The sequence below is a fragment of the Aricia agestis genome, chromosome Z, assembly GCF_905147365.1.
Source record: "Aricia agestis chromosome Z, ilAriAges1.1, whole genome shotgun sequence".
In the NCBI taxonomy this organism is placed as follows: domain Eukaryota; kingdom Metazoa; phylum Arthropoda; class Insecta; order Lepidoptera; family Lycaenidae; genus Aricia; species Aricia agestis.
In genome coordinates this window covers 9,730,346-9,750,102 of record NC_056428.1, presented here as the reverse complement: position 1 = coordinate 9,750,102, position 19,757 = coordinate 9,730,346, and the positions used below count along the sequence as shown (strand labels likewise).

The 19,757-nt window shown below is 34.0% G+C and overlaps 1 protein-coding gene across 1 annotated transcript in view; it reads right to left on the bottom strand.

Moving 5' to 3' along the window:
* Window positions 1-19,757, bottom strand: part of LOC121739053 (regulating synaptic membrane exocytosis protein 2) — a 96,679-nt gene that overhangs the window by 63,549 nt on the left and 13,373 nt on the right. The window lies entirely within an intron of this gene.

Sequence of the window (19,757 nt, the reverse complement as noted above, 5' to 3'; positions counted from 1 at the left end):
GACTGAAGACTGTGATTTCCGTTATTTCTATTTCTATATTTATTTTATTTAAGCGTCGCGGGAAGTAAATAAAATCTAAAATACATTTTCTCGGAGACGCTTTAATAAGAGTGAAGTTATATTGAATTTTTCAGTAAATCTAATAACCAGCGCTTGCATTTTACTTGTAGTATTGCAAGAAATTTACAATTCTTCCTAAAAGTCCTCGTTTAAATATTTACCTCGCAATTTATAAAGGAGCGCTTCTGCAGTATGATTGTACGACGTTTGAATAATAATAAAGTACATATTTAATAGGTACCGTAATTACTGTATTAAGTTTGTGAATAATAATTATCTCTCTCTGTTTCCTCTTTATTTAATCAAACCACTGACTCGATATAGATGTATGGAGATTAATTTAGGGTGGGATACTTTTTATGACGGAAAAGTAGATTGCCGTGCGATATACCTATAGGTATATTATATTATGCCGTTGCTTACAAGCTCTTAAGATAAAAAGAAAACAGAACGCAACAGGCGAAATGGATATTTGTCTATACTCCATTCTTTTCGGTTTGTTCATTCGACTCGGTGTGTTTTCATTTCCCGTGCTTATGAACCGTTATTTGAATGTGAAAATCTTTTTATCGTTTCATTTAGACTTGTCAAATAATACTCGTATTTATACCCACGTTAAGATGGGGCGAGGATAGTCGTGATGTATACACACATTACAGGAATAATATCAATTGCCTCAGCAGGAGCTGTGTGCCGACATAAACGCTATGATGCCTCCGACACAAACACATTTGGTGTTATATTGTGTTTGTTGACACGCGCGGTCGGTAAATAGACAGCAATTTCCTACTGAGGAACGCAACGATTGATCGAGAAGAAATTCAGTCACGAACGGAAAACATTATAACTAAACCCTCTGGTAATGTAAGTTCCTAAGATTAAAAGCTAATATTTATTTATTTTACTCGACTTCTTTGCTTTAACACTAGAGTAACGTGACTTTAGTAGTAGTATAACTTTGCAATCACTGTGGATGACAAAATGTCTTACTTTAATTATTTGTGTAATCGCGTTAAAAAGTTAACCAATGACACAAAACACGTTTTGTGTCATTCGTTAATAGACATAATGACTATTTTTATTCTTATCGGTAATTGAAAGACACTTAAAAAATAGAAACATCGTTGAAATAATGACTCTGATAGCTTAAAAATTCACCAAGATATGACAATTCAAATATCTCATAAAAAAGACCTGCCCGAAACGCTCCATACAAAGTGCTACGAAAGTATGACGTCAGTCTTTCGTAGTTTGTACGCATCGGGAGACAGCTTTGTTCGACAGGTTTCATAACAAAAGTTGCTTTTAATTGCATAAGTTATCGAATTATATACAAATATTAAGAAATTTAATTGAAAAAAAATTCGACTTGAATAGCCAACTTTGAAGGCGCATAACAAAAAAAATACAAATGCTATCAAGCTGAAATTTTGGGAACACTTATTTTTTATCGTGATTTCTTTATTTTATTAACAAAATTTGCTAATCTTTGACCTTGTCATCATCCCTATTATAGTAGATGTATTAATACTGGCGATTTTCTACATACTTACACAAAGTTTTATTACTCTTGCGATAACAGCATATAACATATATCTATGGAATATCTATGGATAATGGCTAATTAAATATAATATGTATTATGTATGATATATTTTTTTTAATATGGGTAAGTATTATATAAAAGTATTAAATATATTTCCGTTGTCTGGTACCCGTAACACAAGTCCTTCAGGTACTTAACACGAGACCAGACTGACGTGGAGCGTCCACAGATCTTATATTATTACAGTGCATAATATAAGTCCCATTGCAAAAATAGTTATCTTTGAATAAATAAAGAAGTAAATGTTTTGTAAAAATATTTTATAAAACCAACTCGATGCTTTCTAGATAAAATACACTGCTTTAAATAGCTAGAACAAGACAAAAGAGGAATCTTTTCCCCGCTATTACATAGAATGTGCAGTCTACGTTGCCTTACGTCGAGTAATGAGATTTCCCGATTCGATTGTTGACGGTACCGCTTCAGTTCCGTTTGGAACGAGTAGTTTAGTATCGGATTGTAGTTAATAGTATCGGATTTTAGTTTGATGATCTTTCGATTTTTACTCCACTGGTTGGCTAATTGAAAGAAGGGAAATTCTTTTGTTTTTTTTACAATCTACGGCGTATCAATTGAATGGTATAACAAAGTTAAGAGGTAACGAAATCAGCAATCTGGCTGGTTTACCGAACAGGCATATATAATGGCAGTTTTACAAACTTTTATCAAAATATAAATTAGTTAAATTCTAAAGATAATGACAATAATCGGCCAAGTGCGAGTCGGACTCGCGCACGAAGGGTCCGTGCAGCAAAAGTAGGCCAAAAATTGTGTTTTTGTATGGGAGCCCCGCTTAAATTTTTATGTTATTTTAATATTATTATTAATTATTAAAGTGCACAAATAATAAGGGCTTTTGTGAAAATTTCAAGTGCCTATCTGTTGTAATCATTGATACCGAGCAAAATCTTTTGAAAAATCAGGTTTGTTGTATGGGAGCCCCCCCTAAATATTTAATTTATTTTATTTTTAGTATTTGTTGTTATAGTGGCAACAGAAATACATAATGTGTAAAAATTTCAACTCTCTAGCTATTACCGTTCTTGAGTTACAGCCTGGAGACAGACGGACAGACATCGAAGTCTCAGTAATAGGGCCCTGTTTTTACCCTTTGGGTACGGAACCCAAAAAAAGTACGAGTCGCCACTCGGCGTGGATTATTAATTATTATGGAATAAAATATACTGTATCGTAATTCCTATTTTCTTTTATATTTTACCATACGCTACGCTGTTAGAGATAAGCAGTTCCTGTTGTGTCGTTTTTCTTCTGTGTATATTTCGTGTTAAAAATGTATGTGTGCAATAAATAGTAAATAAAAATAAAATAAATACGCTATCAGTTAATGTTTCTATACGAGCATGACATAAATAGCTATAAAGCCGGCGAGTCGAAATGTATTACAACAAACATCAAACATAAAGTTAATATTTTTTGCCCTCCTCACTCGGAATATCAATTGAGATTGTTGGAAAATATTTCTGTAGACAAACTTTGACATTGATATAGATGAGCGCACCGACAGACAGACGTGACAATTTTGTGGAACACCATTTTTTACTCTAGACTTTTGTGTAATGCGAAAAATATAGCCGAAATTACTTTCTCTTTTTGCAAACAACCGAATTTCGGGTGAAAAAGGGAATCTTTTGGGATATAAATAAAACATTAACGGGATCGGGGGCCGCATTGTGTGTGACGTCACATCTCACATGTCACCGCGAGAGCTGGCGTTATCGCGACGTATACAACTATAGTGTTAGGTACAGAGACACAATATTAATATGTTATGTGCTATACCTAGTAGACCATATTCATACTAGTATAGAATATTTGTTAGGATCGCATACAGTCGCATACATAAGCATGATGCCAGCAAAATAAAGCAAGTTTTATTTCAAGGAGTTATCGTGCTTTATTTAATTTATTTATGGCACAGGTATCTCATGCCTATATATTATGTCACCTTTGTAATCAATAAGCAACGGGTATAAATCAGTTATTTACAAAAAAAATAATACTTTTCAACACAAACAGTTGCGTTGCAAAAACACAAGCGAACCGAAGACAATATTAAAGCAATGTCAGGTGTTTTGGGTTAATTATTCTGGTGACAGAGTGCAGGGGCTAGGTGCAATCTGCGCGGCGGGGCGGGGTGGCGGGGGGCGTCGGGACAGTGTTGCATGTGACTGACTTTTTTTACTAGAAATTACGCCTTTTTTCGCTTCGTTCGTTGTAAGTTAAAGTAAAATATTGTACGATAATGCGCCGATATGTATTTAATTAATTTTAAACTCATTTTTTATAAATACATTTCATACATTTTATTTTACCTCAGATCCTAATATTTTACATTACCAGTCACCTCTGGCACCTCTCCCAGACAGATTGAGCGACTTTCTAACGACTTCTGATTTGGAGTCTAGTACAGCATGGCAGAAAAGAGTAAAAGTTAATTAAATTCCATACAAAATTGTTGCTGAAACTAGCACCTTCATTTTTTTTACTCTTTTTAGCCAAGCTGCACTTAAAGTTCTAGGAGTTGGCAACATTGTGTGAGGCGGGGCGGCCACACCCGACGTATCAGTGCCGGGTGCACGGTGTTTGTGTAGCGAGTTAGCGCAAAAACTCTTCGCTCTCCCTGCTCTCCCCGCTCTCCCCGCTCTAAATACACTTCATTTTTGCAGAATCAGAGATATTAGACAATTAAGCGAAAACTTTCCTTTGTTACAACTCTCCTCGCAATCAAAACGAAACCCAAACTTATTTTTTCGCAAATGTAATTAGGGTGAATATTAATCATTTGACTTTTAAATGCTGTGAACTTTGACATTTTATTTTGAGCTTGTAGATGGTCTCTTTTAAGACGAAAATTTGATTCTCTTGTCTAATAAATTAATATAATTATATTTACAAGTATGCATCATTACAATAAACAATTAAATCGACGTAATATTATGTATCTTGTATACGTAATATTATTATGTATTGTGTATATTATATATGTAGATATATTACGTAAATTATGTGACTATAAATAACTTTAAATAATAATTATCATACCCAAAACCCAAAAATTCACAATTTTTTGAGTTTTTTGAACCTAAGCTTTTCAGAACTATTATAACTATAACTAATTTGCAAGCGGCAATTTTATAGCGCGTTGATCTCTTTTACAAGTGACAATCGCAATCTGTCTAGTCCATTGAAATGTTACATTTGCTTTGCATTTATTAGAGGATGCACATTTTGGAAATTTGTTACAAAATAATTTGAAACAAATTTTGTTCTTACAAAATTTTGTCAGACGTATAGTTTCGGAGATATCACGAAAATAGTGTTGTCGCACCTTTTTTCAAGATGGCGGCCGGGGGACAACGGTGGCGACCTCACAAACTTGAGGTTAAGCTTCTATTGACCCCTCCAAACATATCCCAAAAATTAAATTGCGTTCTCTAATAAATGCAATATTCGGTCCTAAAATTGTAACATTTCAATGGACTAGTCAGAAAATCACCAAATTCGCCATTGTAAAATGTAGACAAAAATAAAATAATAAACTTTCATATCTTTATCATTTAAAACCTTGGCATTTTTATTATGAAGATTCTACCTAGAATAAATTAAATATTTCGGTGCAGCTAGACCGTTTAGATATTTGGCCTGAATACTCTTCAGCGTCAGGTAACGAGGTCGTCAATATTAGTAACCTCTTTGCAGCTTTTGATTAAAAAACTGAATTTGCGTTGCCACAGAATTTTAAACTCTGCGAGCACGCATTTGTATGTGCATTCAATAATTTTAATCAGTGAGTAACTTGTCGCACGTTTGTGTACATTCAATAGTGATAATGAAAGAACTCATCATATTCAAGCATTTAAAAAGATTTATCGACAATGCTGTCACTGAGTGCATCTTTTAATCTTTTTAATGCAATTTTTACTACGAATAATAAAAACTAGCTATTTGACCGAGCCTCGCTCGGTATTCGATAAAACACGCATTAAATGACATTTTCTAAAAATGATTCCTAGCTAGATCGATTTATCGCCCCCGAAACCCCCTATGTACTAAATTTCATATATACAAGAATTGCTCGTTTAAAGATATAAGACTAAGGAATCGTAACTCCCATACTATTACCGTTTTAAATTTGGTTCCTTTTGATCTGTCATGTAACGTCAGCCTAGTACCGCTCAAGGTCACCTAAATATTGCAAATGTATTGAAATGTGTACCTAAGGTACACTTTTTTGACAAGTATTGTGGAGCATGTTTTTGACGGAGTTACTTTTCCTTAGTTTTTATTATTTCGTAGAATTTTTATTGAGTCAGTTTATCTTTTTATATAAAATTGACTTCTGGTTTAAGGTAGCGTGTTAGGACATATTTTTTACATTGAGAAAAGTGTTATGTTCTTTATGATGTAACTTTAATATTACGTAAGCCGTAAACAAAGAACACTGTACTAAATTTAACACAAACCAGCTTTAAAAGCAAAAAAAAACCGCTTTTTGTTCGTATATTGGTAAAGTTTAATACAAAAGTTCTGATAGAGCTGTCATGTCGCTCCACGAATACATTCTGTTATTTGAATATAAAAAAGATAAAAAAATATAAATAATAGATTAAACTTCGGCTCAGTCGTACGTATCTGTCTCACGCTAATACCTGCTCAATCAATAATATTTGAAACTGTTCTTTTAAGCCTTGTAATGTACAGAAGATAGATATTTTACTAACTCCTATGTTTAAAACAAACTGTATATTCTTTCTCTCTTTCTTATGCTTCTAGAGTATGTAGTCATTTCGCCTGATGGAAAGTATTTATTATGCTGTACATAATATATCTAGAGGTAGTATTATTGTAAAATTGTCAATGTCACTGTATTTTTTGTAATCTACTTATATGATATAAGTAGATTACAAGAGTGTTTTGAGGTGTCGTGTTTATAATAATAATTTCGACACATTAGCTGTTTAACAATACTAGAGATCGCCCAATGGTCGAAATTCGACCTTAGTTTCAACGACTACTATCTATATTTTGTAAAAAAATATTGACTTTGTCATATTTTTTTCAACTCTTGTCTCTGGGACTCAGCTGATCTCAGACTGACCGAGTAAGCAATGTTTATTAGTATCTAAAATTCAATAAAAAAACTATAATCCATTTTCAATTTGTCACCTAGTTGTCAACAGACTTTAACCATAAATTAAAGAGTACATTCGTATGCATAGGCTTGTCGCTAAAAATCTGTCATTTTTCCTGGTGTGTGTGTTGTAGTGTATGTAATGTTTTATTTGTTAAAAAAATGCATGATAATAGCATAATTTCAAAATAATATGCACTCCTTCACCATATAAACTATCTGTGCAAAATTTCATTCACCTACGTTTCCCCATTTTTTGTCAAAAGGGATACCGTACAAAGTTTTTGGCTCACGTTAATTACATAATAATATGAATGTCTGAGTATATAGTCAAATTGCATTTGTATAGATACCTAGCTATCCCGGTGAACTTCGTGTCACTTTAAAACCATCCCTGGACTTCTACGAATATTTTAAGACTAAAATCAGCCCAATCCGACCAGCCGTTTTCGAGTTTTAGCGCGACTAACACAAAATCCATTTAAATCCATTTGTATATATATATATATATATATATATATATATATATATATATATATATATATATATATATATATATATATATATATATATATATATATATATATATATATATATATATACATAACGCATCGCAAACATCTTGTCACTTTATTACCCGATTTAACATCTAGGTTTTTAGCGAACTTCGCTTTCGACACTAGTTTAATTTGACTAAATATAGTACATTCTCAATAACCCGTGATGTTTGACACATGATGTGCGTATTAGCAGAGGCGATCACTATAAAATCACGATTCAATTCGTCAATAAAATCCACTTTATTGTGGTCCCTTCTGTCTAACGCAAAATAAAAATTGATGGCGCATTGAGAAGTAAGTGCGTCGTATCGCGCGAGTAACGCACTGTGGGCTTGTGTTGTGACAATTATTTATTATTTTATGGACGATTTGTAGCTGAACCTTAGCCCTCTTACTAATAATAACTTTATATACAGTCAGAAAAGATGTCTCCTTCTTGTCTGATATGTTAGAAAAGTGTGGATTTGCAAATTATGGTTTAAAGGAAAACATGAATATGGGAAACGTATATATGGGAAAATGTTATACAATGACACTGTAAGTTATTCGACGGTATATTTTTTTTTTGTTTTAATTTATGTAAAGTATGTACAAAGTTCTATATATATATATATATATATATATATATAGAGCCTTTGGATCTTTGGTAACAATAAATTAACTAAACAATGATAAATGTTGCTAAAAATCAAAAGTATCTTATGTCTAACTTACTTTTGTGTAACTTACTTTATTATCTCTAGTGTCCTACTCAATTTTATGGTTTAAAAAAATGCTTACCTAAGAAAACTTGAACAAGCAAGAAGAAACTAAAAACCGGTATTATATCCATATCTGATCTGCTGCATGCTAAAAACTTTCAGGGTATTATGTTGTCATAATTATAACTTAGTCAAAATCACTCTTGCTTTGTTTACTGACGAAGAGTTTAATGATTTCATACATTGTTTACCCCTGATTAATTAGGTAACACAATATTTAACAACAGCAAGTCATGGTTTATTACAAAGGAAAATTGTCTTAGCGTTCGAGTTCGCGTTGATATGAGAATTTATAATATTACGAAAACAACTTAAATAAAATTTTAACGACGCGTCGTTACATTTTTTTTCAGATATTTGTTAATCGCATGGAATCGTCTCAAATAATACCTCATACCAAAATGGGTTTAGCGGTTTAAACTCCAAGTGATCTGTCATCTGTCTGTCTGCTTGTTTCGCATTTACAATATTAGTATAGATGTAGATGAAGAATTTGTCATATAAAGTTGGAACCCCTATTTGACTCACTCAAGGTTATATAACCTTTTAAAATTTTCTTAGTACTTACGTATTTTTGTTGTACCTATAAACTACTAAACCAAATATTTCATATTCCTATCATAAGCAGTGTCGCGGGCTACAAATCTACTCTACAAATGAGTCAATCAGTCAATTTATAGATGTGTAAAAATTATAAGATATCTCGCTCATACTCATTGTACGCTATATTATATTAAAGTATTAAACTCCATAACTAATTATGTTCTCGTCAGTAAGATTACTTTAATAAAATTAATTGATTGTGTACAAACACGCTTGATGAAATTACTAATAATTTGACAGCGCTTTAAATAATCCCTCGCGAGGTGGGGCGGGCACGATCTCATCACTCTCACAGATGGGTATTTGTGTTTCATAAACGTCTTCATTTATTTTGACGTGAATGTCTTTGAAATTGGAACAGAAAGGAATGATAACAAAATGGAAATATCGGCCGCGAGTTTATCTTTGTCAGCAGAATATGTCTACTTATGTATTTTCGTGACAATACACATAAAGAGTGAGCGACAGCCAGACATTCATCATTTTATGAAAGCTGAAAGTTATCTTATTCCGAAAAAAGTAAGATAGATTGAGCTTTATATTGTATCGAAGGAAGGAAAACGGTGGACCTTTACAACTGGATACCTCTTAAAGTAGCCGCGACTCCATAGTTGCTGGTCGTTCTCACCTCTATAGCAGCTCTGAATTTATGCATGGGCAGTATAGGCCATGGCCTATGGGCCGCAGCGATGGCGTCCTAGGGGTCGGCAGCGTCCTAGGATGGCGGCAGAGTTCGTACATAGGGGCGGCAAATTCAAAGTGACGTATGCTCATAAAAAATATTAACTGCTCTATAGGGGTCATAAAATGGAAAATTTTCAGCTTTTAAAAAATGACAAAAGTCTGGCTGTCGCTGGCTCTTGGGCCAACGAACGTTACTACCAAACACAATCTCGTACAGCTATTCCAGATCTATAAGGAAATTTCGGCACGTGAATAGATTAGAAAATATTAATTATTATCATTTAAGCGTTCATGTGACACAGCTGTTACTAAAATGACTCCAGCGATAAGTCAAGACTCAGGCCACATGCAATACAATTAAGTATTGTATTGCATGTGGCCTGAGTCTTGACTTACCTATTTCCTACACATTCATAGGTAGAGATAAAAAAAACAATTGAATAAAATGTTATTGCTGAAGCAAATCTAATTGTAATCATTTGTGAACTCGTTATTTTTACGACTACGGTTATTGAGTATTACAGAATAATAACGCTGTGAAGCTATAATATTGCTCCATTTAATTTAATTTCTGGTGATATTGTGAACTATCAATAAATTTATTTTTACGAATCAATATTTATAGCCAATACTCAATCTAATCAAGTACTATAGTGACTTTTACTACAGGAATCGTAACTGGGCAATAATTGCCTAGTTACGCTTTTCCCAAACAGTTGATTATTTTGCCGAACTGAGTTGGTCCCATAGTGAAAGTTTTTCGTAATCATGAATGATTGCAACCCCTTTCGGCCTTTAAGTTATTTTACATCGAAGTCTTTAGATAAAAATGCATATTATATAATTTTTAGGATTCCGTACCCAAAAGGTAAAAAAGGGACCCTATGTCTAAGACTTCGATGTCTTATTGTCTGTCTGTCTGTTTCAAGACTGTATCTTAATTACTGCTAGACTTCCGAAATTTTCACAGATCGTGTACGGTATGTCTGTTACCGCTATAATAACAGATACTTAAACAAAATAAATTAAATATTTAAAGGGGCTCCCATACAACAACAGGCAACAGGTAACAGGCACTTGAAATGCTCACAAAATACTCTAATTTGTATGTAATTATTTATACTTTAACATTTAATAATAAAATTAAAATAAACTAAAAAAATATTAAAGGTCCACACAAAAAACACATTCTTTGCCTATTTTTGCTCTATTATGATCTATGATACGGAACCCTTCGAGCGCGAGACCATTTCCTTAACTTTATAAAAACATGCTATCTAATTCTGAAAGAATATTTCAAAATTTCAAATCGGACTAGTAGTTCCTGAGATAAGCGCGTTCAAATAAACAAAGTCTACAGCTTTATAATATTAGTGTAGATAATAACGCAACAGCATAAAAAATGACGATAAAAATATCGATACCAAAATCTGCATCACATCACATCACTAGTGCCTCAGTTTGATAGTTCACGGAACATCAAGCGGCCTGAAAATGGCGGTGTAGCGCCGAATATTTTTTGTAAAGATTTATTTTTAAATTAAATTAACTTTTTGAAAAAAAGCTTTTATTTAAAAAGAAGAAAATAAATTTCCCCTTAAAAATTCTAACTATTATAAATAAAAAAATAAAATAAATAAAAGTTAGAATTTTTAAGGGGAAATTTATTTTCTTCTTTTTAAATAAGAGCTTTTTTTCAAAAAGTTTTTTGCTTATAATTTATTTGCCAAAACACAAGCGTAAAGTAAAACGCAAACGAAGATATTATGCTAGAGTAAATTGAAGGAGTAAAATTATTCTCATGATACTTACACTCGTGTACCTTCAAGTTTGGTTGAATCGGGCCTTAGAAGTCTGTGCTTCTAAGGCCTGCTTTTTGACGTATTTTGCAACTATGTGCAAGGAAAAATTACTTACCTTAACTATTATTTTTTATAAAATAAGCGGGCAAACGGGTCATCTGATGGAAAGCAACTACCGTCTCCCATGGCGTTGCCCGCCTTTTAAGGGGGAATACACTCTCTTCTTGAAGGTTTGCAGGTCGTATTGGTCCGGAAATGGGTACTGCTGGTGACACGATAAAATATGCTATTATGAAATTGAAATTTAACGCGAGCGTGGCTCTTGACTCGGAGGTCATGGGTTCGATTCCCACGTGCATGCTGATCACCTGATTGTCTGACAAATAAGATGATCCATGCGTCGGATGGGCATGTAAAAAGTCCGTTCTGCGCCTGATCTCTCGCCAGTCGTGTCGGTCTTCCGTCCCACTGGGTTATGAGAGTAAAGGAATAGAGAGTACTCTTGTGTAATGCGCACACGCTTGGGCACTATAAAATTACTCCTGCGTAACTGGCCTGGTTTCAATGAAACCGGCCACCATCACCGAAACCGTGGGAGTTATTATTATGAAATTCTGCACATATACCATTAAATCTATACTGACGTCCTTGATATATATTATATCTGAGGCGAAATATTAATATGGCTTTTGCCTTTGTACATCGGCTAGTGGCGGCGAGACCTGTAATATTTAATTAAAACATAATAGCGTAAGCCTTGTGATAGAGATAACAAGCTCTCGCTATTTGCTTGGAGAATACAGATTCACACAAGTATTGCTAAAATTAAATATTATTAGTTAGTTATTAGATAAAACTAGGGAAATCGGGGTGTAGGTCGACCTCCAACTAGGTGGGACGACGATCTCCGCTTAGTTGCAGGCCCATGTTGGATGCGAGTAGCAGGAGATCGGTCATCTTGGCGTTCATTGAGAGAGGCCTATGTCCAGCAGTGGACGACTATAGACTGATATGATTAGATAAAACGGTACAAGTATTATTTCCTTCCTAAATCCTTATTCTTCTCTAGGCTTCCACAAACATTTCAACACTAAAATTAGCTAAATCGGTTCAGTCGTTCGAGTTATACGAGTAACAGGACTAACAACATCGAAAATCCTTTTTTTATTCTAGTAGAGGAGGGGAGGGTGCTATTTTTGTAGTCACTCGAGCGTCATTTAGACCTAGTAGGTTTTGTACATTAGGTAAAGCTGATAAAAAAAGAGCGTTTTTTATTTTAGCGGTGGGTTCAGAAACTGCGCCCATATTTAAAAGCTTTGAAAAAGAAAATATATTCAGAAAATTGCTTATTTAGGTAAATTACTCGTATGAATATATTTTAGACAACAAGAACTAAATCATTTAGTTTAGAGCAAAATAAAATATCTGCGAAGCATAGTTAAGAAAATATGAAGCTTAATTTTTTTATATTTTAAAATGTCTCTACAGGCTTAAATAACCTTTGAATCGTCAGTGTTTTATGTGGAAGCTTCTTTGGGGTATACTAAACATCCCCTATCTTAATCTGACTGATCCGACGACATTTCAATATAAAAAAAAAATTTTTTTTACCCACCACTTGAGAAATCTGATTTCTATAGCATGATAACTAGACACATGTCGGAAGCCTATGCAAGCTAATCTGACACGCTCGAGCTATTCCCGAAATCCCCTCTTGCCCTCCCCAACTATTTGTAAAGAACAGATAAATTTATAACTCTGTCAGTTATAGTTAGTCCTGTCGGATTAGATTTATAGCGACTCCAAATCTCATGGAAACTGAACTGTATTTTTTGCAAATAGAAACATGGTATATTATGCAAAAGTGTGTGCATCTTGGCCCGTTTATGTGTCCGTTGCTTCTTTACGCCTAAGCCACAGATTTTTGATGAAATTAAGTACGAAGATACTTTAAGTCCCGAAAAAAGAGCAAAGTATACCAAAATAATGCAAATTATTTTGTATAGAAAAGTTTTATTTCGCAGAAATGTATGATTCTCGAAAACGAATTTCGGTGCATCGAATTTGCGGGTAACATCCAGTCCAGTAAATAATTAATGAAAATTAATCTTTTACTAATGAATTATGCACAAATAGGTTTAATTTTATGTAATCCGCACGGCTCACTACACAAGCCGTGTTATTACATCTGCTTATTATATTTGGCATTAACAAGCTAATTGGCTGTAGTGTGCACGCTACATTAAATTAAATGACAATTTGCATTTCATTTACTTGTGAACAAACAGCGCTGTTTGTAACCGCTTTTTATTAATTTTATATGTATTTTGAACAAAAACTTGTGGCATATAAGTGGTGGCCACAAAGGAAGATCATCCGACCAAGCGAGGTGTTATGCTCGGTCAGGCCGGAGCCCATGTTATACATCTGAGCTGTCGTATACTCGTATATGCCGACGCGCTCAGAAAACTTCGATAGCGCGATGCAGGAATGTTAGGCGAATTGTGGGTAGGTACCGCCACAAACGAATTATTATTATAATATGAACTTCATATCACGTTAAGAAGCTCTAATAAATTTTACCATAATGATGCTAATTTTAATATGTGTCTGCGACGTGTATGTGTTAACACTATTACTGCACAAATAATATTATATTTTAAACAAACATAACATTTTCTATCAGGTCAAATTACCAACGTTTTGTGCCCTAACAAAATATAAAGATTATATATTGACACTAAAAATTTACGGGCTGACGGTGTTGACTTACCATTATGTGAGACGAAAGCTCGTTTCCCTGCTTTATAAAACTTAAACGGCTTTTCCTGGTGGTTTATGACAATGTATAACGTTATTATGCCCTAAACTCACGTTGACGGAGAGTGACTTATATTATTCACAGCTTTTATAGTGTTATATGAGCTTTATACTTAAATATTCTATATCCGTACAAAAACACTTGTGAGTTTTTATAAGCCCTAAATGTATAAAAATACTAATATAAATAAAACAGTGTAGCTGCACGACATCCAAGGCACGAAAAAATCCAAGGTACGAAATGTGTTTATTTATGGGATATAGAAAATATATGTATAAAATGAACATAAAATATATATATATTTACGCGGTAAGAGGGTTTAATCCCACGTCCCATTTACGGCATTGTTTTACCACGCTACGAGCCGCTACGGTCTAATACGATGTGCTACGATATGCTACGAGGTGCTACGTCGTATTGCTATGAGGTGTTACGATGTGCTTCATATTGCTACGATATGCTACGGTGTGCTACGTATTGCAACGAGGTGCTACGATGTGCTACGTTTTGCTACGATATGCTACGAGACGCTACGGTTCGCTACGAACCGCTACGTACAGCTACAACATTTTACGTTACGGCAATTTGGTTTTTATTGCTGTAAAAGCTTTTTATTAGGGTTCCGTACCCAAAGGGTAAAAACGGGACCCTATTACTGAGACTTCGATGTCTGTCCGTCTGTCTCCAGGCTGTAACTCAAGAACCGCTATAGCTAGAAATCTGAAATTTTCACAGATTGTGTATTTCTATTGCCGCTTTAACAACAAATACTAAAAACGCAATATTTAAGGGGGGCTCCTATGGGACCCCCTTAAATGGAGCAAACGTGATTTTTTTAGGTTTTTTCGCTCGTAATCAAAAATGGTAACAACTAGGCACTTGAAATTTTCACAAAATCCTTAGTTATATATTTTGTACTTGAATAATTAATAATACATTTTGAATTAAGTAAATATTTAAGAGTGGCTCTTATACAAGAATCCGGTACTCTATACCGGTACGGAACCTTTCGTGCGCGAGTCCGACTCGCACTTGGTCGATTTTTTTTCTAATTTGTTGCTGAATGTAAAGCAAAACGAAGTCGTTATACGTAGAAAATATTACACTCGTTACTACTACCATTTTTCAAATCGAATTATTTATTTTTTTACTTTGAAGAAACATTGCAAATGATAGTAAATATTGAAATTGTTGAATGTTATTATACTAAGATTTTCAGCTTTCATATATTTTTAAAGAAATAACATAAACAATGTTAGTTCTATAATCTATTACTTTTAATGTTTTAAACTAAATTGTTTTCTTTTATATTTATATTTAGTACTTTATATTTAAAAGGAGCGCCACAATCCACATAATAAACAGATAAATGTAGTCAATACACCACCATCTATCAGGAGCGCGGTGAGGAACAATACTCGGAACCAGGCGGGTTGACGTTTCATCTGCGGATATAATGACGCGCGAAGTTTCCGCTCCGACGACGGCGTCACCACATGATTATATCATACTATAATGAAATAAGGTTTGTCTGTATCAAATAGGCTCTAATATCGTATAATAATAGTTTGATTATGGAAGCTACGTATATCACGATTAGTTTTATAGTTAAAACGTGCGTATCTAATCAATCTAGTAGTTCGAGAGATCAACAGAATATATCAACAGAATAAGAGATCAACAGCTTTGTTATTGCACTATTACGTACATACGGTATGCACGTCCACTGGGCACGTTTAGTCACGAATACGCGATAACAGATGACACATAATATGTGTTGTGCAATTAGTAAAAGAAAAAAGAAGCATGAACAAAAGCGGTCCACCTGCAAACGAAGCACCGCTAAAACAACAAATAATAACAAAAAGATATTGATAGCGAGACGATGCCCGCAACTCCATTGCGCCAAAATTCCGCAAGGTTCAATGGTTTGGGCTTGAAGAGGGAACAGACAGACAGGCAGACAGACGCACTTTCGCATTTATAATATGTTACACCCTTTATATTATACATATAATATGGATAGACCCTGCTATGTCACAATATCCCATTTCCAGTCTATCACCTAGATACGAGCTTATTATATTCAGGATGTTCACCCGTCCGGCAACTTAGTAACAAATTATTGTATTAGCACGTTCCCTTATAGTTAATCACGGCTGCGGTGCGCGCTTGTGATGGGAATACATGATTGTGTTACCTACTGTACATTATTGTATTGTCGGAGTTGGGACATTTTTGTAATAAGAGTTATTTAAAAAAACTATATAATTATACCCCCTTACTAATAAATGAAGCTTTGAATAGTTATATAGTGTTTTGTCTTCTTCAATATAATTAAAAATGTCACTTGTGTGGCAGAAACAAAACACTGTATAACTATTCAAAGCTTATACAACGTTTATTAGTAAGGGGGATAATGTATAATGAAAATTTGCTGAAAAAATACAATTTCAATTACTACAAAAATCCATACAAATATTAAGAAAGAGTGTCTATCTGTCTATTTACTCTTTACGCTCAAACCACTTACCGATGTTGATGAAATTTTGTATGGCTATACTTTGAGTCCCAGGAAAGGATATAGGATATTTTTATACCGGTAAAAATTTACGGTAAATACACTTAAATAAATAATTATAATTTATTATAATTATGTGTACTCGTATTGATGCTGTGAATTATTTAGAAATCAAAATGTTATTCGGTGTTCAATCAATATGTTACAACCACCACAGAATCCATTCGAGCTGGCCACAAATTGTTGTGGTTAGATGGCATTGTCATTATTTAAATTCAAATTTGAACAACTTTATTGCTTCATATTTTAACTCTGGGTGAGGTCATCAAATTAAACTGCTTTTCTGCTTCAAACGTACATTTGTCAACCTAATATCTCATGATATTAGGTTTGAATTTGAATTAAATAACATAGAGTATTAATTAAGCCACCAACCAGCGCATTGATTAATTTTCAAACAATTGCGTCTCATTTTAGCAATATTCAAAGGTAACGTTGTTAGAGTTACACCGCTGTATAATGGAGCGCGTGGGCACAACGGGTAATGGAACCTAATGTACTGGCCACGTGTTTTACTATATACAATTACTAGGAACATCTTGAAACAGTTCTTATAATTAATGAACGTGGGTGTCATCATTATTTTAGGTTAAAACTATATCCTATGTTCTTACCCGGAACTTAAAGTGCCTGTATCTTCTCGCTATATAGGGTATAACAAAACAAAGTGATAATCAAGGGCGTCGCCAAGGGGGGAGAAAAGAGGGGCAGCCCCCCCCTAGAGATTATAAAAAAGTTGCCAAATATAATGCAAACAACGACCACTATAAATTAAAATCTGATAAGTAAAAAAAATACAATGTTATTATAACTTATTTACAAGTTTTTTATTGCATAGTCAAGAGCTCGTGCTCGTAGCTTTACACATTGGACTCTGTACTGTCACAGAATATATATTTATATAGTACTAAGATACTGTTTTTACAATCGCTGTAGATGTAAGGCTCGTAGTACAAGTGAAAACCTTCATGTGCTTGTCGACTTTACCTACAATTCATACCTACTTTCCTCATTTATAGAGAATGAGAAAAGTATCAATTGTAGGTAAAGTCACCTTGCCCCCCCTGCGCCATCGGCTGGCGACACCCTTGATGATAATACTTTAGGGTGTATATGAGTCTCCTGTAGAGTTAACTTTGAAATTAGCAGCGCCGAAAGAGTAACTTTTGACTTAGCTCCCTGACGTCATCAGTTTGCCTTACAAAGAAAAAAAGTAGCACTGCTTCTTTCATATAGCGTTTTCAGTATCTGAACTGCCCCGGGTGGGCTGGCAGGATACGGAAACAGCTGAAGCTTAAATTAAGTACATAAACTACGTATTGCATAGTAGTCCAGCGTTTCAAAAATCTTAATGTAAAAAATAATACACTGCTCATTACTTTTTTCAATGGAAATTTAATTGGTATCCATTACTCATTAAATGGTTAATGTGTAATTTGTGGTCCTCCATTACACATTAAAAGAAGCAATGAGTAATGTGAATATTCACATTACTCATTACAAAAAAAAAGTAATCGAGTATCTTACATTGCCATTGTACAAAATAATGAGCCATTATCGGACCTTCATTGTCCATTAAATGCAAAGAATGAGTAATGTTAATACACATCGTTATGTATTGAATAACTTCGTTTTGTTACACCCTGTACACCGAAGTTACGAATCCAGACTGACAGACACATTTTTACATTAATGTATTATGTATCTAACAAAATTCAAAAAACATTGAGGCGCACACAAACATAAATAAGGCAATGTTTTGCTCAGATGAGATCGGATCCTCGCCTGTCCCCTAAATCTCCCGTCAGACATTTGTTACTGTAAATAGTGAACGAATAGTTCCTCCTGACGTTATGCTAATCGCCACACATCTTGGAAGATGGGATAAATCTTATATCTTTTTACCCGATTGCGCCACAAGGCCAGGTTTTTCAAGGCTCGCCATTTTGTTTCGGTCTTTGCAGAATTCCTTATTCTTGGAAGCGGTCTATATGTGATCGTACATTTATCAAAATGCACGCGCCGAACGCGTCGCATTTAAGAATTCGTTGTATGTGTATTCGATGCGAAACCTTGCACATTCGTCCGCACCGTACGCGCCGTATTTCGTGTATGCGCTGCGTTCGACGCGTATATACGGCGCGTACGGTGCGGACAATTGTGCGATATCAAAACGCACAAAAGGCGAATTGATTACTTTTCATTTAATTTCAAATTGTGTTAAAGACCTCGAACGAATTATTAAGTTTTGATTTACAAAACCCAAGAAGAAGTTTGTATGGGATGAAATGAAAATAAATAATAAAAGATGAGATCGACTTTGAATACACTGCACGTCCCGTCGTTCTACATTCGGAGATTATTAAACGTAATATTATGAAATCTAAAGTTTTTATTACTTGTCGTATGCATGGCAGGAATATATAATCAAGGGGAAAATTTGATTCAGAAAAGAGAAATAATTTTCTCAATTTCCGTTTCGAAGAAAAATGTTATTTTTCAGCATATTATTAAAGACATAATGATAATATTAACAGTGACGAGGATGCTCTAAATGTTGACTGAAAGAAGAATAGAATCCCACGGGAGACGTGCATTTTGTTACGGTGACAATAGTGTCCTTGTATCTCGATTTAACTCTCATTATATATCTAAGTAGGTATACAAAAATATTTTTTTTGTAAAGACAAGAAAATTAACAAATGTTTTAGTACGTATAATAAATTCTGATAATAAGCTTCTCGTGTCACGGTGTGAGTAATTGAACTTCTCTGAAACGGCTCGACCGATTTTCGTGAATCTTAGCGAGCATATCGGCTAGGGTTTAGAATCGGACAAAATCTACTTTTTATATTGATAAGTGCGTTTGTTGAATAAATAATAGTAAATTATTACAACTCTAGACTGACGGCGACCATTGTTAAGGCAACGTCCATCGCCATGGTGCCATACATATTTAGTCACTTCAATAAAATAATATGGGCGAAATACTTTATATGGCAAAACAACGTTTGCCGGAACAGCTAGTTATACAATAAATATAATATATATCCACCCAGAATTTTTTTCTATTGACCTTTGTAGTTTCTACACTCTATAATTACTGTCATAACTCATAATATTATAT